This window comes from Rhinatrema bivittatum, chromosome 3 (genome assembly GCF_901001135.1).
Source record: "Rhinatrema bivittatum chromosome 3, aRhiBiv1.1, whole genome shotgun sequence".
Taxonomy (NCBI): Eukaryota; Metazoa; Chordata; class Amphibia; order Gymnophiona; family Rhinatrematidae; genus Rhinatrema; species Rhinatrema bivittatum.
In genome coordinates, this window is record NC_042617.1 from 437946875 (window position 1) to 437970761 (window position 23887).

Sequence of the window (23887 nt, forward strand, 5' to 3'; positions counted from 1 at the left end):
TACTTCTCCCTCCGGGAGGCGTAAATCCCCGGAGAAAGGTAAGGGGGGGGGGTGTAGACAGGGCCGGGCGGGTGGGTTAGGTAGAGGAAGGGAGGGGAAGGTGAGGGGAGGGCGTTAGAGGATTCCCTCCAAGGCCGCTCCGATTTCGGAGCGGCCTTGGAGGGAACCGGGGTAGGCTGCGCGGCTCGGCGCGCGCCGGCTATACAGAATTCATAGCTTTGCGCGCACCGATCCAGGATTTTAGTGGATACGCGCGGCTCCGCGCGTATCCACTAAAATCCAGCGTACTTTTGCTTGCGCCTGATGCGCCAGCAAAAGTACGCCTATTCGCGTTTTTTGAAAATCTACCCCATATGTTTCAGTAAGTAGACATTTGTTTTAATGTAGGGAGACATACTTTATATAACTATTTTATAAATGTACATACAGACAATGTGTAAAATAATTACAACACATATGTGTATTTATTGCACTTTATACGAGGAGGCAGGTATTTTGTAAAGAATGTTCCTGTTCCTCTTATGAAAATATTTGTGCATGCACTTTAATCATCAGTTTTCTAATACCTCCACCAGTCCAACCATACATCTACCAGGTCACCCAGACCTTCCACTACATCATCATGAATCCCTTCCACATAACACAGACCTCCCACCCAAAATCGCAAACAACACATGTGCGATTAAATTTCCACAACTTATTTAGAGGGTGTAAAAAGCATGCATAGAAGTTTGGTAATGCATATACATATACTGCTTACAAAATACTAAATTATATGCAAATTACTGAACCCCTCCCCAGAACACTCCTCTGTAGAGGCTGCTTAAACCCTGCTGATGCCACAATGTTAGTCCCTTCCATTCAGTCAGGAACCGCCATCCATAGCAAATACTGTACTGAGTTTCTTGTAGGGCAACTAGAAAAAGTGAAAAACAAGAAAACAATGAAATGGCATACATTGTATTATGTTTGAAAGTATACTTCTCCAACCTTTTATTTTTATTGTCTATTTTCACACCTTTCCTCTCATACCAGTAGCTCCATTAAACTTATCTTCTCACTAATCTCTGTTCATCCCACACTCATTTTTCCATCTGTTAACCCTTGGTGCTCCTTCTCTTGTATTACTCTTATCTCACTTTTGTTCCTTCTTCCCCATCCCATAAGTCCTTATCATATCTCTTACCTAACCAAGTTCTGGGCCAAGGCTGAAACAAGTACCATCTGAGGTGTTTGCAGCAGTAACACCAGCAGAAGAAGTAATGACACACACAATGTACATTTAATTTATTTTATACAATTCCTATCTTAAGAGTTTGGTCATCAGTAATTAATAACTATGCTGCATTAAGGTCAACCTGCATTTTATTTTTTGACAAATTAAAAAATGTATCTTCTTTACACTGTGTCTCAAAAGAAGGACTGGATTTGATACCATCAGCATTACTGCAGATAAATAATTGTAGTTAAATTTCAAAGGATTGTTTATATATTATATGTTATCAATGTATAAACATGTGTAGCCCAGGTATTGCACATACTTTCACTCATTGTGGATTCTGGAGCACCAGTTACAATAATATTTAGTTATAAAACCTCAGTGTTAGGATTCTGTGATGTCAGAAGGGGTGTGAACCTTGGGCCGAAGGTAAGGATGTATTCCGCCCCTGAGGCGACAGTTTGTTCCTTGTAAACCGGTGTGATATGTATATTATACAGGAACATCGGTATATAAAAATTAAAAATAAATAAATAAATTAATAAGTGAGAGGTGGTATTGCCCATGGGGAGGAGCTCTGTGAGCCTCACTGTCAGGAGGCTAGGTCTCAGCAGAGGAAGGCACAAAATAAATAGAGACTTTATTAAAGAGAAAGAAGCACTACCTGTGAAGCGGGGGGGGGGGGGGGCAGGGGGAGAGAGAGAGTCCGCACAGGCCCTGAGACACAGGGTCGATGAGATGAGATAAGTAGTGCCCTAAAGGAATACCTCCGTAGCGAGGTAGTAGTCCATGAAGTGAGTAAACCGGAGATGGTAGTGGCCTGCAAAGCGGGGTACGTCGAAGAGACCTTCAAGGAGATGGTAATGGCCCATGGGGCGGGGTACACCAATGATGTCCTCGGTAAAGATGGTAAGATCTGCAGAGTAGGAAATGCAGATGAAGCCTTCAGAAGTGGTGACAGCAGTCCGTAGAGAGAGAAGCACAGTCGAGGCCCTAGGTGGAGGTGGTAATGGCCCACAGCGCGGGCCATTACCACCAGTGAGGGTCCTCGGTCGGTCTGGTAGCTGTCCACAAGACGGGGTGCGCCTGTGAGGTCCTCAATAGCATGGTAAAGATCCATAGAACAGGTATTTCTGACGAAGCTCTCTGTAGTGATAGTAATGGCCCGTAGCATGGGGTACACCCGATAGGCACTTAGTAGGTAGAAAGTGATCCGCACGGTGGAGTACTCACAAGGACTGAGTTGGTTCCGGGAAGCCCTGGGGAACGGAGCAGATGGAGTTCCAGGCATCAGGCCCTCCAAGGAGCGGATAGCCAGGACGAGAGAGAGGCCCCCGAGGTGCGGGTACCTGAGAAATCTCGTCAGAACTGGAACTGGAATGCAGGGTCCTCAGGAAGTGAGGCGGAAATAGCAAGGATGTCACTCTTTGCCAAATCATCTTTGGAAAGGGCCAGCAGGTTTAAATATCCACAGATCCTGACGTCATCTGGAAGGGACATCCCCGAGGTTCCTGCCATGATGTGGATAAAACCGGCCTGTGTGCGCCTAGAGAGATCAGATGTCAAGATGGCGGTCGGCGGCATCCGTGCCGACCCGGGAGGTCTGGAAGCGGTAGGCAGGTCATATGTAGCTAGCGGATGCTGTCAATCTACCCCATGAAGTTAGGGAGGTGAAGAAAAAGATGAGCAGAAATGGTCGCAGCCGTCTGCGACTGATGGGTGTAACACTCAGCTGTTATCTCTATGCTGTCCCCATCTCACTAAGCTTGGCAAGGCCAATATTCAAAAACTCCTAAAATGCTTAACTTATCTGGCTAAAGCTAGCCAGATAAATTATCCAGGATATTCAGCAGTAGAAACATTCTTTTAAATATCCGTCAATAAAAGTTATTCTGCCACCTTTTGTTGGATAATTTAGACATATCAGGTTTGCTTTGAATATCACCAGTTAGATTTAAAGTTATCTGGCTCAAGATAGTTGGATAACTCTTAACTTAAGTGGCTATATTCAAAGAATATAGCCGCATAAGTGCTGACATACATAAAATAGTCCTGGCCAGAGACTATGGCCCCCTTTCCTCTCTGAGAGGTGTTCAACATCAGGCTGGCAAACCCATGTCTCCCTTGCCTCCAAGTTCCCGGAAATTAATTTGAAAAGCGTTGAGTAAAAAGGCTTGAGGAAACATGCCAGTCTCCTCTCAGCTCTCAGTGATGACAATTTTTAAAGTTGTAATGGGATCCTCATTCCAACCTCTTAAGTGAACCCCATCCCTACATCTTTCTTCAACCTCCAAATAGTAAAGTCCATTAGGGCTGCAATGTGCTTGATTTGCTCTTCCTGGCAGCATCAGTTGCTGCTTTTGGCAGCAATGCTGTTAGTGCAGGCTGTTGAGGCATTGACTGATGCCTCTGAGAATGGTAGTACAAGTGGGCCATGACTTCCGTGGACTTTGCTATTTGTGGGTGCCAAAAAAGAGGCAGGAAGGGAGTTGTCTTAGGAAAGTAAAGTGGGCCCCCTTCCATCTTAAAAAGTTTATATCACTGAGATGAGGGAGGTGACTTTGCCACCTTTTGAGTTAGATATGGACCTGTGGCTTCTGACATCACTTAGCAGCTAAGTTGGAAGCGTTGAGGCCTACGCATAGGAACCTGCACTTCTAGGGTCCCTGATAAGCAATGACAGAAGGCATGGGCCCAGGTCACAGTAGGTGGCTACTGCAAGCCAGGCTGAAAAAAAGAGTAAAGGGAGGGTGGGAGGGTATAGATTTGGGTCGGGGGGGGGGGGGGGGGGGGGAATAGGGATGTGGGGGCAGCCCTTTGAAAACATCAATATTTGGATCATTTGATGGGATCTTGAACTGGGGGTCTGGGGGGTAGAAGGGTGAAACTGGGATCAGCAGCAGCATAGGGTTCTAAACAAAAGGGTTTTTTGTGTGTGTGGGGGTGGGGGTGGGGGGGGGGTGCTGCTTCAGGCTTGGCCCAGCAGAGCTGAGCATTGGATCTCGGGTACGGGATGTTAATGAAAGTATTCCTGCAATCATTTTTTTACATTTTACCGCTTCTCTTAACTGGTTATATTCTTTTTGAACATAGTTGGCTAAGACTAAAGTTAATCACAAACAAATGTCGCTGTCAACGTTTTGAATTTCAAAATGTTACTTTGTGCTATATTTGACTGTTTTAAGGAATTTATCCCTACACAAACAAGTGGTGTGTATTTTAACAAAAATGTATTAACCCTCGCTGAACGACCTCCTGCAGTCGATCTCCTGCCGGCGCCATTTTCCGTACGAAAACGATTCGCGGCGGGAAATCGCTCCCTGACCCCCGCTGGACCTCCAGGAACTTTTGGCCAGCTTGTGGGGGGCCTCCTGACCCCCACGAGACTTGCCAAAAGTCCAGCGGGGGTCCGGAAGGACCTCCTGCCGTCCAATCTTTTTCGTCTATGGCCGCCGCCATTTTTCGGCGCCATTTTGGAAAATGGCGCCGGCCGAAGACGACAAGATGCAGGAGCAGGAGCCCGTTCCGGACCGCTGCCGTTCCGGACCGCCGCTGGACCCGCAGGTTATTTAAGTTATTTGGGGGTGGGGGATTTAATTTAAAGGGTCGGGGGTGGGTTTTTAGGGGGTTTTAGTGTGCCGGCTCACGATTCTAATGATTTATAACGATAAATCGTTAGAATCTGTATTGTATTGTGTTCCATAACGGTTTAAGACGATATTAAAATTATCGGACGATAATTTTAATCGTCCTAAAACGATTCACATCCCTAGTGGAGAGAGATAGCTCACTGGGAGACCTGTGAGGAACAGGTGGGAATAGTTCATTGGAGGTGATGAAGGAGTAGTTAAGGGTTTGGGTAATGTGTTTTGAAAGGATGGGATGGATTTTGGCAATGTTATAGAGAAAAATTGGCTCATTTTAGCAATATTTTGGATACATGCAGAGAAAAAGAGGAGTTGAAGGTGACTCCAAGGTTATGGGTTGAGGGGATTGGGAGGAATTACAGTATTATTCACAGAAATAGAAAAGGAGGGATTGAGCTTGGGAAGATAAGAGCACCATCTTGACCATGTTCAGTTTAAGGTAGTGATGGGCCATCCAGGCAGTAATATCAGACAAGTAGGCTAAGATCTGGGACTGGATTCAGGATGAAATTTCTGGTGCAGAGAGGGAAATCTGGAAATCATCAGCATAAAGATGGTATTGAAAGTCATGAGAGGAAATCAGAACACCAAGGGAATTAGTACATAGAGAGAAGAGAACCCTGAGGCACACATATTGATAGTCATTTGAGACACTGCAATTATTTCTGTGGAATGAGGGGTTTAAAATCAGCTTGGAATGGATAAAAAATGAGATGAAAAAAGTGAGGACATCAGCAATGAAATGCATGTTCAAGTAGTTTGGAAGCAAAAGGGAGGAGGGAGGGAAAAAGGCAATGGAACAATAGTTTGCAGGACAGGTATGGTCCAGTGAGAGTTTTTTGAGGAGTGGTATAATCATAGCATGGTTTAGGCATCAGGAACAGTAGCAGTGAATGTGATAGATTGAGGATGTGACAGATGGAAGGGATGACTTTAGTGGAGGCAGAGCCAAAAGACAGGGTGGGAATGGGGTCAGAGGAACAAATAGTGAGTTTGGAAGGAGCAGAGAAGATGAGCAGTTTCCTTCACTGTGACTTCAGAAAAGGAAGAAAGAGTGGTGGAGGCCAGGGGAAGGATTGAGGAAAGAAGCGGGGGAGAGGAAGGTAGAAATGAGAGGAAGGTAGAAATGAGCTGTCCATGTGACAGGATGGCCCCTGTCACATGGAGGGAGCACTGGATGGCCGGTGCCATCTTTAAAAATGGCGCGGGCCATCCAATGTTCCTACCATGTGACAGGGGCCGGCCAATGGCACAGATACCCTGTCACATGGTAAGGGAAAAGAGCCATCGGCGCCATTTTGATTAGTGGCAGCCGACAGCCTGGGAGTGGGAGATCACTCCCGGGACCCCCACTGGACAACCAGGTACCTGTAAAATGTTTTTTTGGGGGGTCAGGAGGGTGGGGGAAGCAAAGGGATTAATTTTAAAGGGTCGGGGTGGGTTTAGGGTTATTTTTGTGTGCTGTTTTTCCCATCCTCCCCCAAAACGATAAGAGAACGCCCACGAACAATATCGAGGGGTTTTCCTATCATTTTGGGGGAGCCCCCGATTTCAGACGATTTTGAAAATATTGACGATATTTTCAATCATCCGAAGCCCGATTCACATCCCTATATAAGGGTCATCAGTTTGGAGATTCCTGCAGATGTTGGTGGTGACTGGATGAGGCTGTGGAAGGAGGAGGAATAGCCTAGTGGTTAGAGCAGTGGACTATGAACCAGGAGACCAGGGTTCAAGTCCTGCTGTCACTCCTTGTGACCTTGGGCAAGTCACTTTACCCTCCATTGCCTCAGGTACAAAAACTTAGATTAGTAAGCCCTCTAGGGATAGAAAAATACCTACAGTACCTGAATGTAAACCAGTGTGATATCTCAATTGAGATTGAAAGTCAGTATATTAAATAAAAAAGGTGGTTTAGTATGAAAATTTGCAGCCCATAATCCCTCTGGCTTTAGTTGCTGCCTTGTTACATTGCTCTGCTACCTTCAGATCATCTGACACTATTATTCCCAAGGTCTCTTGCCCAGTCTGTTGACATCAATCTTTCGCCCCATCATACAACTCTTTTGGATTGCCATATCCTAGCTATTGGCAAATAATGATAGTAGGTGATAGTCCGACCATCAAAAATGGATAACCAATAAGAGGAGGAAGGACATCAAAAGTTCCACAATGTCCATAAAGTTCATAAAGCTTATTGTTTAATCCCCCTTTAAGTCATTTTTAAGCAGGCATTTTTGCACAAATGACAGTCTAAGCCACACGTTTTTCAGCTCACCCGGTTTTTATCCGCTGATACTTTTACAAACTCTATCAGTGTCATCTTGTTTGTTTTTGAATCTTGGTAAGCCCTGTATGTTTTATGATACATTTTAGCGAGTACTCTCCTAAAGGCTGTTTGTTTTGATGTCTTTTTCTCTCTTTTCAGACCCAAGTAGTTATCCATAAGATTGTTAAATATTTTCAACTTTCTTGGCTATTTGGGAATAAGTTTCTTAAAAGTTTTAGTGTTTAGTTGTTTTAGTTGCAAGTTCTAAAGTATTTACAATGCTTTGTATAAAATTTCAGATTCAATGCTACTTGACTACAATCCTTAATTTAGACCTGAGTTCCTTGTAACTTATGGGTAAGCTGAAGAATTATAATAATATATAATATATAATTATATATAATTCAAAATATACACTTTTTCATATTCTGTTTATGTGTATTCTCAGACATATATGTCAATTTTTGAAACTGTCCTCTTTGATTTAAATCTTTATTGTTTTGTCAGGCTTTCTCCTGACACAGTCTTTATGAAACACAGCCCATGCCGGGGAACCTTTGATTCATTTAACAAATATTCTGGCTTGATGCTGACCATTTGAACTTTCCTGCTTGCCTGAATACAAAAATGGCCGGCGCCATTTTTAAAGATGGCACCGGCCATCCAGTGCTCCCTCGATGTGACAGGGGCCGGCCAATGGCACGGATACCCTGTCACATGGTAAGGGCAAAGGCCATCGGCGCCATTTTTATTAGTGGCAGCCGACGGCCCGAGAGCGGGAGATCACTCCTGGGACCCCCACTGGACCACCAGGTACCTGTAAAATGTTTTTGGGGGGGTCGGGAGGGTGGGGGAAGCAAAGGGATTAGTTTTAAAGGGTCGTGGTGGGTTTTTTGTTTATCGGCTCGGGTGCAGCCGATAAACAAAACCGCGATCGGGCCAGATGGAAAAAAACTCACATGTGAATCGGAACCGGAATCCGAACCGATTCTGGTTCCGATTCACATCTCTAGCAGTTAGTGTAGTTGGGTTTAAAAAAGGTTTGGATACGTTCTTGGAGAAGTCCATTAACAGCTATTAATCAAGTTGAGGTAGTGAATAGACACTGCTATTACTAGCATCAGTAGCGTGGGATCTATTTAGTGCTTGGGTACTTGCTAGGTACTTGTAGCCTAGATTAGCCACTGCTGGAAACAGGATGGAGGGCTTGATGGACCCTTGGTCTGACCCACTATGTTAGACAGGTATGCTAGTGACCTAGGAGTAAAAAGAGGGATATTGGGGCATGGACCACCTTGCTTGAACTCGGAAAGAGAAGGGACATTTGGGTATGATACCACTTGCCTGATTTCAGGAAAGGAGAAGGGAGACATTGGATCTTGGAGCACCTACTCAGTTCTTGGGAAAGGGGATATTGAGCTACAATAAATCCTTTATTCACTGTAGGAGGGTGGAGATGTCAAGAAATAAGCAGATATGTTTGCTTGCCCTAGTTCTCAAAAAAAGTTAACTATACATTTTGAGGAGCAATTTCATTTTTTAAGTTACAACACATCACAATGCTGAAATTTGTGGTAACTCATTTTAATTTTAATGCATTCCTTTCCTTATATTTTCATGCAATGCAACTCATTAAAATAAATTATGTATTATCTTTTATTTTTGTCAATAATGATGATAGTAATCCCTATGGGGTAGATCTTTAAAAACTACGCGATCGCGTACTTTTGTTCGCGCACCAGGCGCGAACAAAAGTACGCTGGATTTTCTAAGATACGCACGTAGCTGCGCGTATCTTATAAAATCCGGGGTTGGCGCGCGCAAGGGGGTGCACATTTGTGCAACCTGCGCGGCCGAGTCCAGCGCGGCCTGCCTGTTCCCTCCGAGGCCGCTCCGATTTCGGAGCGGCCTCGGAGGGAACTTTTCTTCGCCCTCCCCCCACCTTCCCCTCCCTTCCCCTACCTAACCCACCCCCCCGGCCCTATCTAAACCCCCCCCTACCTTTGTCAGCAAAGTTATGCCTGCTCGGGCGGATTTTAAAAGCCCTGCTCGCATAAATCTGCCCGGATTTACGCGAACAGGGCCTTGCGCGCCGGCGCGCCTATTTTGCATAGGCCGCCGGCGCGCGCAGAGCCCCGGGACGTGTGTAGGTCCCGGGGTTTTTTGAAGGGGGCGTGTCGGGGGCGGGACAGGATGATGCAGCGTTTCGGGGGCGGGACGCGGTGTTTCGGGGGCGTGGCACCGGCCCGGGGGCATGGTCCAGGCCTCTGGACCAGCCCCCGGGTCGGAAGACGGCGTGCGTAGATTTACGTCTGCTTCTCGCAGGCATAAATCTAGGGACAAAGGTAAGGGGGGGGGTATAGATAGGCCCGGGGGGGGGGGTGGGTTAGATAGGGGAAGGGAGGGGAAGGTGAGGGGAGGGTGAAAGAAAGTTCCCTCCGAGGCCGCTCCAATTTCGGAGCGGCCTCGGATGGAACAGCCTGCCCAAAATCGGCAGCCTTCCTTGCGCTGATCCAGGATTTTAGAGGATACGCGCGGCTAGGCGCGTATCTTATAAAATCCAGCGTACTTTTGTTTGCACCTGCTGCGCAAACAAAAATACGTGATCGCGCTTTTTTAAAAAATCTACCCCGCTGAAAGCAGGCGTAACTTTGCGCGCGTCGGCCGGCAGCCCCGCTCCGTCCTCCGGTCCCGGGGGCTGGTCTGGAGGCCTCAACCACGCCCCCGGGCCGGCGCCATGCCCCCTGGCACGCCCCCGAAACGCCGCGGCACGCCCCCGAAACGGCACGTCGTTTCGGGAATGCCCCCAGACACGCCCCCTCCCTCCCCTTTTCGAAAGTCCCGGGACTTACACGCGTCCCGGGGCTTTACGCGCACCGGTGGCCTATGCAAAATAGGCGCGCCGGCGCACGAGGGCCCTGCGCGCGTAAATCCGGAAGGATTTACGCACGCAGGCCTTTTAAAATCCGCCCCTAAGCTTGTTAACATATGTTAATGCAGTTTGGAAGTTAATTTAATTTAAATTGGAATTTCTATTCTGTTTTTCTGAGGGTAAAATCCACATTCAAAGTGGATTACAGACAGTATTAAAAGAATCCGCAAAACCACTAAAATAAACTACAGTTCTACAGCACAAACATAATAATGCAATAATAGAAGCTGGATTGAAAAAAAATACCAATCTGTAATAGACAAGCGGACAGGTCTGAATCACAAGAAATTCTCCAGTGCGCCTATTCTCATATCCATAGGACCAGTACTTCTCCAAAACCTTATTCAATATTGCCATTATTTTCCATATAAATAAATTAAGCATTTTTAGCAAATACACACTACATAGTAGGCTGCTGTTATCAGCATTCCATCTGCACTACATGTCTTTTCATTTTGCTTTATTCTCAAACTATTTTTATGGAGCAGAATCATGAATGTCTTTGAAAACATATCTAAATGAGGCCAACAATGATTGAATTTCAGATGGGTTGTATTTTTTTTTTTTAGATTCCTGCTTTTGTTATACCTGATCATGTCTCATTTCCTTTTGAAAACTTCACTGACTTCCAATTTTATGTTGTATAAAGTTCAAGACACTGTGAATGGTTTTTAAACTGCTTCAGAGATCTCAACAGGAGTATCTTTTAAATCTTCTTGCTCATTATCAGTCTGTTAGGTCTTTGAGATATTCTCAAAAATAATTTTTGATCATACCATTTGATATTAGGCTGGATTCAACTAGGTGCTGAGCTTTTTCTTATCAATCACTGATATTGTGGAATGTCTTATCACATGATATTTGGACAGAGACTAATTATGCTAAGTTCTGCAAGAGTATTAAAGCCTGGCTTTTTAGTCAGGCATTTAAATGATTTTTTTCAGCTAGTGAATTCTGTTGATGCTTTTTTCTTTCAGACAAGGCTTTTATGGGGGTTATTATATTTATTGTACAATATTATTTTAGACTGTATTTATTATATTTTATAAGTATTACATTTGGGTTTTTTTTAACAGCTTTGATTTTGAACTGAAACATTCTATGAAACTAAACATGCACTGTATGCTTCCTTTGCCCTATACCAAGGTTTACTGACATCACAAGAGTGACTTTGCATGTTGGAAAAGGAATGAGGCTCATGCAGATTTTAATAAACCTTATAATGTATTCAGCTACTGAGTGTAGGTTCTGGCCTAAAAGTCTGAGTAAGAGGGTTTATTCAGCTTTACCAGGATGTTTCAGTTCTCTCTAATGCCCTTTTAATTTGTTAGATAAAAATTTATTCACCACCCAAGTCAAGAGTTTTTAAATTTTAAAATTTCCTGTATCCTGAATTGGGGTAAATTAATACCAAAGATATTTCTCCCAGGAAGGAGAAACATTTAATAAATTGTGATTGCATAAAGCCTTTAAGACTGTTCACATAGTATAAATATATAATCCATAAAAGAGACTAGGAATATACTGTATGTCTTAAAATAAATTATCTAAATTGAAAATTATTTAATACAATTGGCAGGTGTTATAATATAGAACTATGTATTTGTAACTTAAAGTTAGACTTTTGTAATATGATGTGAAATAAAGATATCACTTTTTCAGTGGCAATAAAACTTCTTAAGCCATTAGCTTTGTAAAATACTGTACAATAAGATGAAGAGTTCAGAAAATAAATGATACCAAATAAGATTAAAAGCAGGTGTTTTATAAAGGATAGCACATAAGGATAGATTTATTAGACAGTTTTTGCATTACCATAAAATAAGTGCCATGAATATTAAATAAAAAAATATCCTCTATCCAATCTTCTGCACATATCTTTGCTCAGTAATTGAATGTGCTTCGTTGATTCTATTCAATGGTTTATATTCTTACTCAGCAATGTGCAATCATTCAGGCAAATCAATGGTTTAATCATGTTACAATGTGCCCAAATGATCTAGCATTCAATTTCGATAACCTCCATAGTTTAAAATGGAATTATTTCATATTAGAAAATAGGGATGAATGAGCTGGATTTAATTTATCATTTCCAAAGGAGGAGGAGAGGGTGAATGGAAAGAGCCTCAGTCAGCTCTGTTCTGATGACACTTGAAACAAATGAGACATAGCTGGTTTGTTTCGGAACTTGATTTGGATGAAAAAGGTTTCTGCAAATAAAAATATTTTCATTCCATGTTCAGAAATAGGACAGTGGAGGTGCATATAAGTCTTTTAATGCAACTAGAGTTTAAATGTTTTCAAGCCTATTTATTTAGAGTGTGCTAAATTTTAACTGTAAATGCCTAGTACTGCCAGATTTTACCTGTTATTAATGGTGAACCATTAGCACTGTATTTACTAAAATTATTTATGCAGAGAGGGATGTGATTAAACCAATGTTTGTGCAATGTGCATTAGTGTTATTTGCGCACATTAGTATGGTAACATGTATTTATTTATTTATTTATTTATTTATTTAATATATTGCTATAACGGACTTCATGAGTGGGATTCATATCAGGCCGGTTTACATGGAACTTGGGGGATTAACAAGTGTAACCAAACAAGAAGGCCGAAACAAGCAAAGTTACATATAACAGGGGGATTGAACTTGGGGCCTAAGGTAGCCAGGAAGCACGCCAACTGCTGCGTGTGCTAACAGTCGCCACTGAGCAGGAGCATGATCAGTGCAATCATTCCGGTTCTCTGTCTCCAACCTATATAAATACAGCTTTTCCCCTCACTAATTGTTAGTGCTGTGAGGAGAGTGGACAGTGTGGGACTCAGGAGAGAAAAGAGATTTGAGAAGCATAGCTGCTTGATTATCTGATATCTTCTTCTTTTCCTTTCTGTTATCCTTCCCTCTTGCGTCTGGTGTATACTTGTGAGTGAAAGAAGAGTGCAACTGTTTGTTAGTTTTGGTGTTAGTCTACTCTTTGTCTTCTGTCGTGCCAGGTAAGAGAACAGAAAGTGCCAGGAGTGTGAGTGGGTATGCTGGAAGTATGAGTGGGATGACTGGAGGTAGGATGGGCATAACTGAAGAGGGAAAGGAGGTGAGAAGGAGTTGCGGAAGGTGGAGGAGGGCAGGGGTGGATGTGGAGCAAGAAGAAGAGTAGGGAGTCTGGGAGTGTCACTGGGAGAAAGGGTGGTGGGGTTTAACAGGTAGGCTATGGAGAGAGACAATGTAGCCACTTTTCTACTGCTGCCTGATGACGCACAGCTTCTTGGGCCCAAAGAAGACAGGGCATGTTGGTTGAGAAGATAATCATTTTATTATGAGATCACAGGATTCACCTGCAATAAAAAAACTGAAGAGAAGAGGCAGTAGAAAACCTTGCTCTTGCATCTCAGAAGACTTTCTACATCTTTCTGGATTCTGAGCTCCTCATGAAAGAAATTTCCATGTTAATGAGTAAGGAGAGGGGAAAAGAACCTTTGGGATCATTCATCTTGCAAACTTCTTAAAAACATTCTGCTTCTTTTTATGAATGCTTCCCCTCTCTACTCTCTGAGTCACAAAAACCAGGATCTAACTCCTGCTGTCCTGCACAACAATCAAGCAGTGGCATACCAAGGGTCTTGGGTGCCCGGGGACCAATGAATTTGTGAACCTCCCCCCATCCCCCCCTTCCTTCTTGTAGTAATGCTTAAGGTCACAGAAAGTCAGTTGCATCTCTAGACAGAAGTATTTGAGGGGGGATGCAAGAGGGGGACAAGCTAAGTATGGAAGGGGGCAAGTCAAAGTGACATTTCCACACTTCACACCCATCTCCACAGCATGGCCCACCATTTTTTAAATTGGCTATAAAAAGAGATGCAAAAAGAAAGTCCCAAGGACCGTTTGCAGAATTTTAATAAAGCTGGCCTGTTTCATCCTTCTAGTAATTATTTGATAGCCTCAATTCTGTACTGTTCTGAGAATAAAGTCTGGAATCTGCAGGAAGAGACAAAATGTCAGCATAAATCCTGAACCTCCAGTTTCGTAACACATTACACATCCACAGAAATTTTCCCAACAGTGGAGCTTGTATGTTTTTTCTTACATAGTAACATAGTAATGACGGCAGAAAAAGACCAAAATGGTCCATCTAGTCTGCCCAGCAAGCTTCCCAATTCAACATACAATTCACCATAGAAAAAAAATATTTTCAAATTCAGTATCATCTCAGTAACAATAACACAAATACCTTCCACTGCCAGATACATTGTGAAGTAAAACAAAATCACACAAAATAGACTAAATAGGAAATGTATCAAAGCGTAACAGCAGTACCACCAAGAACTCAATCAACAACAACCATACCTGTGAAAAGCCAACATTATAAATATTACACTGATTTCCAGACTACAAATACAAATACACCACCAGTTGGGGAAAAGAAACAAACTGAAATGCTTTAGATCCCTACACAAACATTACATGCTAGTATAATATCTTACCACATGTGCAAAACAGAGATAGACCTCACAAAATACAGAATAAATTAGAACCAGAAATATGCAGACAAAACTGAAACAGAATCCCCACAAAGCCAGACTCAATCTTCAGTGTAAGAATGGGAATACAGAAACATCTAAAAACATTGCAAATAAATTTGTTAATGTAACTTATACAGGATCTATATTCCTTACACTGAAAAACCTTTACATTTATAAGAAAAGGACTATCATAATATCCTGTGGATACTGAACTCAAATGTTGTTCAGTGTATTCACCGCTATAAGGTCATCAATAATCATCAGTCCAAAGATAATTTTTTGAATTTTTTAAATGCTTATATAAATTATTTAAGAAACATACTTCCCATTCAATACGCCTAACATGATATCACATTTCGAATCACTGCTTCAGGGGCTTCTTTCTTGTTCATAGCTGTCAAAAAATATATAATGGTTTCTCTGAAAATAATAAAATTCAGAATTAGAGTGTGTATCACAAACAGGACAATGACAATCTCAGTTCATCAAAAAATAGTACACTTGACATTATACGAGTCCAAAGAACTTACTTAACATCGACCGCAGACATTCACATCAGCCATCTTAAGCAAGCTGTCATTATCTCTGACTTTTTATACACACCTGATTGAAACGTTACTTATCCACGTAAAACATCATAGTGATGTGCTTTAAGCTTTGAAAAAATGACATGAGCTAATCAATAGTACCACCTATTTGATTTCTTTATTCAAGCCGAATGGTATAACAGTTTCCATTCGGTAAATCCACGTGTTCCTTCTGCATAAGTCTTTGTACACTGTCACCTCCTCTAGGTGTGCTGGTATCATCTTTTTAGATGTCTTCAAAGGCCCATGTTCCTGAACACTCTGAGGATTCTCTACTGCCTGGGAGCTATCGCAGATACAGACATTTGTGAGTTATCCTTATTTCAGATTGCAGATAGGAACTGGTACTCGCTCCCCGAGGCCCATGTTCCTGAACACTCTGAAGATTCTCTACTGCCTGGAAGCTATCGCAGATACAGACATTTGTGAGTTACCACCGCTCTCTCAGAGCTTTCCCTGGAACCAGGTACTCGCTCCTCGAGGGCTAACCCTTTCCAGCTACTGAGCTTTCTAAAGACCTTATGTGAGTCTTGCCATCTAGTTCTGGCTATGAACTCAGCATACCCTGTCTACTCAATATTTATAGTTTCTCTATAGTTCAGCAACCCTGGGATCGCTGTTCCAGTACCTGAGGGACTTCAGCCCTGCTGGGCATATCAGCTCACTACTGCCACCTCTGGTGGTTCTACTAACCTGTCTAATAAAAGAATTATCTGTGTGTCTCCGTACCCAAGCCTAGCTGGTGGTCCCTCTCAGGATATCCTCCTGGGGGTGCAATCATCTGCCATTGGCCCAAGGATCCACCTATCCACATTCCTCTACAGCTGAGTGTCCTCTCCAAGCACTCGCTGGTAACAGATTGCTACTCCTTCTCCATCAGGAGTCTTCAGCAACAGACTCATAACAGATTGCTACTCCGCAGTCTTAACCCTAACAGATTGTTTACTACTTCCTCTACAGGAGCTGAGCTTATCAGATTACTACCTCCTCCTTCCACAGGAACAGATTCATTACAGATTGCTAACTCCTCCCTTCTTGAGGAATAGATCATAACAGTTTTCTAACTCCTCCTTCCGTAGAAGCCAAAACCTAACAGAGTGCTAACTCCTTCCTTCCTCAGGAGTCGAAGCATAACAGATTGCTAACTCCTCCCTCCATAGGAGTCCGCTCATAACAGATTGCTAACTCCTCCCTCCGTAGGAGCTAGTTCACAACAAGATTGCCAACTCCTCCCTCCGTAGGAGCTAGTTCATAACATATACTAACCAAATCTCTCAACCTATAGTAAGTGTTCTTCAGAAATCATGGCGCTATTCTTTCAATAACTTTTCAAGGGTTTAATATAGTGCACTTTTCTTAGATTGACAGTCTTTTGCCAGCATTAAGAATCTTCAGATTCCCTGAGGAAGGAGTGGTCTCCGAAACACCGCAGTGTCGGACACAATTAAACATCTTTATTATCAAGCCCGGCCCTACTCAGTTTTGGACTTCACACTGTCCGCCATTACTAGTAACACGGACTAGAAGTCGGCCTGATACCTACAGTAACAAAATAAGTGCCTCCTTCGATTGCTTCAATTTTGAAGAATCCTTTAAATGTATTAATGTTAGCTTCTACACGAAACATCATTCAACTATTTATGGTGACCAATGATTAAAAAGGCCTAGCGCTCTGTAGAGCTTATAAGCCAGTAGCTTTTGGGCACGCTATATGAGGTCACTATAAAAACATAAATTTGATTTACTCATTCATATATACACAGCAGGATTTATAAATTGTGTCATTTCGTTGTTCCATGCTATTTGGATTTCTTTAATTATTGCTCCATATGTGTAGCAAGTCATTCCTCTTCTAAATGTGGAAAGTGGCCAAAGGGAGAGTCCGGTCAGGGATCCAAGTCAAGAGACATTGTTTGGCAGGGATCCAATGTCCATTGATGCCATGAGTATTCGAATAAAAGGGCATCAGTTCTTTTGCAGGTGGGATTTGTGTGGGGATTTCCAATTCCCTATATGGGCACATGATTCAGAGTTTTTTGTAAGAATTCAAAGCCTATGAGCCGAGAGGGAGAGTTACAGATGGGGTGTAGGTATGTTCAGGGGTAAAAAATGTATTTCATTTTTTGGTTTGTTTTCAGGAGGTTTTTTCCCCCACAATTTCAATTAATTTAATGTTTGATCAAACTTTTAAAATAAAAAATGGAAAACTAAAAAGAAATGGGTTCTCCTGATCTCACTACCCATCTCTCTCACCCCAAAAAATGATGATGCCAAGATCCACCCCAGCCCCCACTCACCCAGTCTGGTAGGGATCAGATAGAGAGGCCCAGGCCTAGGTTGAAGCCTTGGCCTTGATTAGGCTGAGGATGCAGTAGGTCAACATGACCTCGGCTTAGGCTCTATGCAAAGTCGAGGCTTAGTCCCAATGCCTCAGGCTAGGCCCAATGCCAGGGGCCTGAACCAGATGCTGGGGCCTCGGCTTCAGCCTCTGTGTTGGGCCTGGGCCCAGGCCCTGGCCTAGCTAAAACCCAGGCATCAAGGCCCAGCCTTGGGGCCAGGCTCGGCATTGTTCCTGGACCCAGGCTCTGACTTAGGCATCATGCTGGGGCCTAGGCCACAGCCCTTGCTTTGGACTTCAGCCTATGCCAAGGTGAGTCCCTGGAATCATATCTAGGCCTAGGCCTTGGCAAGACCTTGGCATCATGCTCGGGCTAAGGCCACAGTACCTGCTTTTGGTCTTGGCCTATGCTCTAGGTGAAGCCCTGGCCTCTGGCCTCAGCCTAGGCCTGACTGGAAGTTTTAAATGAATTAAACAAATAAGATTTGTTTAACTCAGAGGGACCTTCAGTTTATTTTGAATTGCCTCTTATTTACTGCATTTTGCAAATTCATTTAAAACAAATGCTCATCCCTAATAGGACATATAACTAGTCCTTTCTGTTACCCTCCTTTCAGGGAAATGCATTTGTATCCACTTGCAGTGGTACCAAAAAAGGAGGTTGGCAAATTCATATTGATTCTGAATTTTTCATTTCTACCTGGAACCTTGGTGAATGAATTTGTCCCCAAGGAACAGTGTTCTTTCCATTACGATTCTTTTGAAAATGATCTCAGATTAGAACCCAGTCATCAAGAATTCAAAAAAAGACTGAAGACTTTTCTCTTCCAACAAGCTTTCCCAGATGCTTAATTCTTTCTGTGACGGACAGACTTCCTAATTTACTATATATCCCTTAATTATGGACACTGTATCAAATACTACTTTTAAGAACATGCAACGGGACAATTATCTTGGAGCTCAAAATTCATGTTTTTTCTTATATTTATTTGGCTTTGCTTATATTTTTTTTTATTTATTACTACGTTAAATAGTTATACTTCTTCATATTTAAAATATTATACTCTTTATTTATGTTCCAGTTAAACTATTATTTCTTTATTTAGTACTATGTTAAATTGTCAAACAGTTATACTGTTCCATATGTTCTACGGTTCCATGTAAAGCTCCGCTCTCTGTTGAGCAGTTATTCGTTTTATGTAAACCGGAGTGATTTGTAGTCCCTACAAGAACTTCGGTATATAAAAATTAAAAATAAATAAAATAATAAAATGTGTTGACTTTAGTCAAGAAGGCAGGGAAGGGGGCTTTACTGGCCAAAAGTGACATCAAGTCCATGTTCAAGTTATTGTCAATATACCCCAATAATGATCCCCTTTTGGAATTTTCTTTTCAAAGATGTTACTACTTTGATCATTGTTTCCCTATAGAATGCACTATTTCATGTTCTTACTTCAAGGCGTTTAGCACTTTTCTTCACTGCATGTACTCTGTTTTTAATTTATTATGGATGTTTTGCTCTACCCCATCCTGAACCATGTAAGGCAGGTAAGAAAAATTTTAAATAAATAAGAATATTTTAAATAAAGAAATATTTTAAATAAAGAAAATAAACAAAGTCACTGGATTGGATATCATTGTCCATGTCCATTATTTCAATGTCTTCTATTTTATAGGTACCAAAAAGACTCTCTACAAAAATTACATGCAGTGATAACAGCGAAATATAAATCTCTCAAAAAACTGCTGTAGCATCACAATTTTAACAACAAGAATTCTGAATCAACTCAAGTGAGAAATTTTTTTTTGAAATACCAGACCTCATAAACCGGCATAATTAGTAATGCTAAGTTAGCATAAATTGTATTTGCCCACATTTATAATCATAGGTCATAGCTATATATATTTTTTTATGCTTCCGTGAGAATAAAAATTGTCACTTATTAGTGGTAAAGATATAGTGATTTTTCTTGTTCTTTTTTAAGTCACATTGACATGAACTTAACTTAAGTGAAGAAACGCCATGTTCTTCAGATGAGGCTAGCCTCATCTGCAGTAAGTTAAGTTAAGTTCATGTCAATGTGACTTAAAAAAGAACAAGAAAAATCACTATATCTTTACCACTAATAAGTGACAATTTTTATTCTCACGGAAGCATAAAAAAATATATATATAGATATGACCTATGATTATAAACGTGGGCAAATACAATTTATGCTAACTTAGCATTACTAATTATGCTGGTTTATGAGGTCTGGTATTTCAAAAAACATTTTTTCTCACTTGAGGTGACTCAGAATTCTTGTTGTTAAAATTGTGATGCTACAGCAGTTTTTTGAGAGATTCCATTTTATAGGACCATAGAAACATGACAGCAGTCTGCCCAGTAAGTTTATGGCTGGATATTCCATGCTTATCAGTTTCCCACACTATAAAAGTCAGGAGCCTCGTTGGTTGCTGTTTGAATCAAACTCCCTATTATGCCTTGCTGTTGAAGCAGAGAGCAATGTTTGAGTTGCATCAAAGTATTAGTCTTATTGGTTAAGGGTAGTAATTGCCACAACAGCAAGTTACCCACAAACTTGTTTCCCCAGATTGTAAAAGTCGGGGCCTTCATTGGTTGCTGTAAGAATCTAATTCCCCTTTTACCCCTGCTGTTGAAGCAGAGAGCAATGATGGAGTTGCATCAACAGTATCAAGGCTTATTGGTTAAGGGTAGTAACTGCCACATTAGCAAGTTATTCCATGCACTCTTCTCTTCATTTCCAATCTTTAGCCTTTTAGGGATCCACAGTATTTATCCCATGCCCTTTTGAATTCTTTCACTGTTTTGGTTTTCACCATCTCCTCCAGAAAGGCATTCTAGGTATCCACCACCCTTCCCATGAATAAATATTTTCTGACGTTGGATCTGAGATGTCCTCCCTCGAGATTCATTTCGTGATTTCTAATTCTACTGATTTCTTTCCAACGGAAATGGTTTGACATTTGTACATCATTAAAACCTTTCAGGTATCTGAAGGTCTGTATCATATCACCCCTGCTCCTCCTTTCTTCCAGGGTATATATATTCATATCCTTCAGTCTCTTCTCATAGGCTGATACTGACCCCACACCGTTTTGGTAGCTCTTCTCTGGAGCTTCTCCATTCTGTCTCTATCCCATTTGGGATAAGGGCTCTAGAACTGAACACAGTACTCCAGTTGAGGCCTTCCAAAGATCTGTACAAGGGTATCACCATCTCCATTTTCTTATAGGCCTGGCACATGCAAGCATATGGATAAGTTCTTGGAGAGGAAGTCCATTACCTGCTATTAAACCGACATAGAAAATAGCCACTGCTATTACTAGCAACAGTAGCATGGAATATACTTACTTTTTGGGTACTTGCCAGTTCTTATGGCCTGGATTGGCCACTGTTGGAGACAGGATGCTGGGCTTGATGGACCCGGGGTCTGACCCAGTGTGGCATGTTCTTATGTTCTTATGTGCAGATTTGTTGTATGGTATTTTAGAGGTAGCTAAACACTTTGGAATTCCCATTGCATCAGGCAAGATCGAGGGTCTTATTTCCAAACTCACCTTCTTGAGACTAGAGCTGGATTCTGAGGACATGGTCTCTCAGTTGCTGGAGAATAAAATTCAGAAACTTAGAATGTTGAGTCAGATTGTCATGACTGCTAAGAAGATCACTATGAAACAGATGAAGTCACTGATCAGTTCCCTGAATTTCACTTGTAGGGTGATTCCGATGGGACAGGCTTTCATTAGGAGTTGCATCGGTGACCATCATTTTATCACAATGACTAAGAGGTTGGAATTGGGGATGTGAGACACTTTCTTGGAAATGTTCAATGGGGTGTGTGTCATGCAGAAAGCACAGATTTCAAACAGGGATATCAAGTTGTATTCGGATGCAGCAGGGGCCTCTGGCTTTGGTATATATATTGGTAGGGCTTATGGTATGTGGGGAGTTGGACAGTGGAGTGGGTGGAGGCTGGGATAACCAGAAATGTTACTTTCTTGGAGTTATTCCCTTTAGCCTTGGCTTTAGTGATATGAGGTCATGGTTTGCAGGATATGAAGATTTTGTTCTGGTGAGACAACCTTAGGGTAGTCGAGGTTATCAACAGGCAGTCTGAAAAATGTGAAAGGATTTCTGCACTATTGCATGAATTCATACTATGTCTTGGATGGAATATCACAGCTAGGGCAAGACACATCTCAGATGTGGATGCCCTCGCAGGCAGAAGACAAGGGAACTGTGGCACCAGATTACCTCCCTGGCCCTAGTGACTTGGATGGTATATGATAAAGACAGAAATACTATGTCAGAATTTTTGCAGGCACACAGGTGGGAACTGGGTCCAGTGCCTGATGAGGCCCAGATTAAGTATGTGTTATGGGCTAAACTTCTGGTATTTTATGTGACAACAGTACGGTCTCACATAGCCAGATTTTCCTTCTTTTAGAAAGTAATGGGTTGAGGCAATCCTATGACTAATTTCCCAGAACAGCGCATGTTAGGAGGTTGGGAGTGGAGTAGGGGTCCAGCATTGAACAGTGAATGGCCAATAGGATATATTGAGTTGTCAGTAATTTTGTAGAAGTTGGCTCAAGTCTGTTGGTCAGCTTATGAGATAACTTTTTTTTTTGATCAGCAATATGTTTTTGCATTTTTCAGGACCATAAGGGTGGGAGAGTCAGAGACTATGTCAACTGTGCAGCCAGGAACAGGTAGATTGCATCATGAAAATTTTATGATTTTGGATGAGTGTGCACTTGCGCATTCATTGATCCAAAACAGATCAGGAGGGTAAGGGACAGATAGTTACTCTTAATCACTTGCCTGAGGTCATGGCCTGTCCTGTAAGCAGCGCACAGGATTTCCAGTGAGTCCATTCTGCCGTGGGTGGACAATTCTTGGTTCACAGCTATCAGTTTGCCAGCATACTCAAGCTTGTGATACAGCTTACAGGATGGGATTTATGGGTGTATATGGCTCACTCCTTTCAAACAGGGGAGGCGATGAATGTGGCTGCAACAGGGGTGTTGGCAGATGAGATAAGGCACATCAGTTGCTTGAGGTTGGTGGGGGGGGGGGGGGGGCAGTTACATTCACCTGGGGCTCTTTTCTTCCAGGGGCATGGGAGGGTGTGATCATAAATGAATGTGCCTGGATCATGGGCCACTCATTTGTCTATTGAGAACACAGAAGGACCTTTGACTGGCCATATGGCAAGCATCTAGGCATGATCCCAAATCACAAAACCAGAAGCTACCTCCTCTCAATATAAATCACACACAACCACCATATGAGAGGGAAAAGAATTGAAATTCTAATCCATTTACATTTATATTTTTAATTTTTAAACGAGACAATATCAGAAGAACGTGCTTAAAGATTTTAATCTACTGTCTCTCGCCTGCAATGGGCCGCAGGCAGTCTCAGCCTTGCAAGCACTATTACTCTTACTATGTCTCTTGTTTAAAAATTAAAAATATAAATTTAAATGTTGGATTAGAATTTCAATTCTTTTCCCTCTCATATGGTGGTTATGTGTAAAGCATCTAGGCATGACATCTGCAAGCAAGTAGGCGTGTGCTTTGGTTCAGCATCAGAGGAATGAAATGGGATCAGCTGGTGTCAACGATGACCGAGCAGTTATGGATAAGGCGGTAGCCAGAAGTCATGGTTATCCATATCTAAGGTAACAATTTAGGGTTGTGGACTTGTTGTGAATTCATAGCAGTAACTAAAATAGACTTGGTAAGCCTAATGAACTTGATGTCAGGAACTCATTTCATATAGTCTGACATATTAGTGAGACTGAAGATATGTGATCAGTCTTTGTGGAAGTGAGGTGTTTGAAAAGTCAACAATTGGGTCTTGGGTAGAGTCTCGGGGTGGTTTGAGGATGTGATACGAATAGTCTTTGGACAGTTGTCCAGGGTTGCATCGATCAGATGGTATTCATTTATCAGATGTGGGTATTGACCTGTTCAACAACTCACTTCAGGAGGCCTTGGAGGGTATACAGGAGTAGCTGGCTTCATTTGGATGATCAAGGCCAAACCTATTCAGCTGTCCTTGTTTGTTGTGGTAAACCAGAGCCTGGGTGATTTCAATATGTAAAATTGTAAGCTGTAGATAGGAGTGGATGACATGAGGGTGCTGGTATAGCCCAGGGGTTGGGGGGGGGGGGGGGGAGGGGGGGATACTACACAAAACTGATACAGACAGGGTGGCATATTTGCATACAAATCCCAGCAGAAAACTCACAAATGGAAAATCGTGATTTCTAAGTGAAATTTGGCACAATTTAGTCCCTCATACTCATAATCTTTGACAAACAATTCTCAATGAAGCAAAA

The 23887-nt window shown here is 42.2% G+C and overlaps 1 long non-coding RNA gene across 1 annotated transcript in view; it reads right to left on the reverse strand.

The window, feature by feature from the left end:
* Positions 1-321: 321 nt before the first annotated feature.
* LOC115088816 overlaps positions 322-23887 on the reverse strand; it is a 56553-nt gene continuing 32987 nt past the window's right edge. Inside the window, exons 3-4 of the long non-coding RNA XR_003855906.1 lie at positions 14911-15008; positions 322-916 (exon numbers count right to left, since the gene is read on the reverse strand). This is a non-coding gene — a long non-coding RNA (uncharacterized LOC115088816). The remainder of the gene's footprint in view (positions 917-14910; positions 15009-23887) is intronic.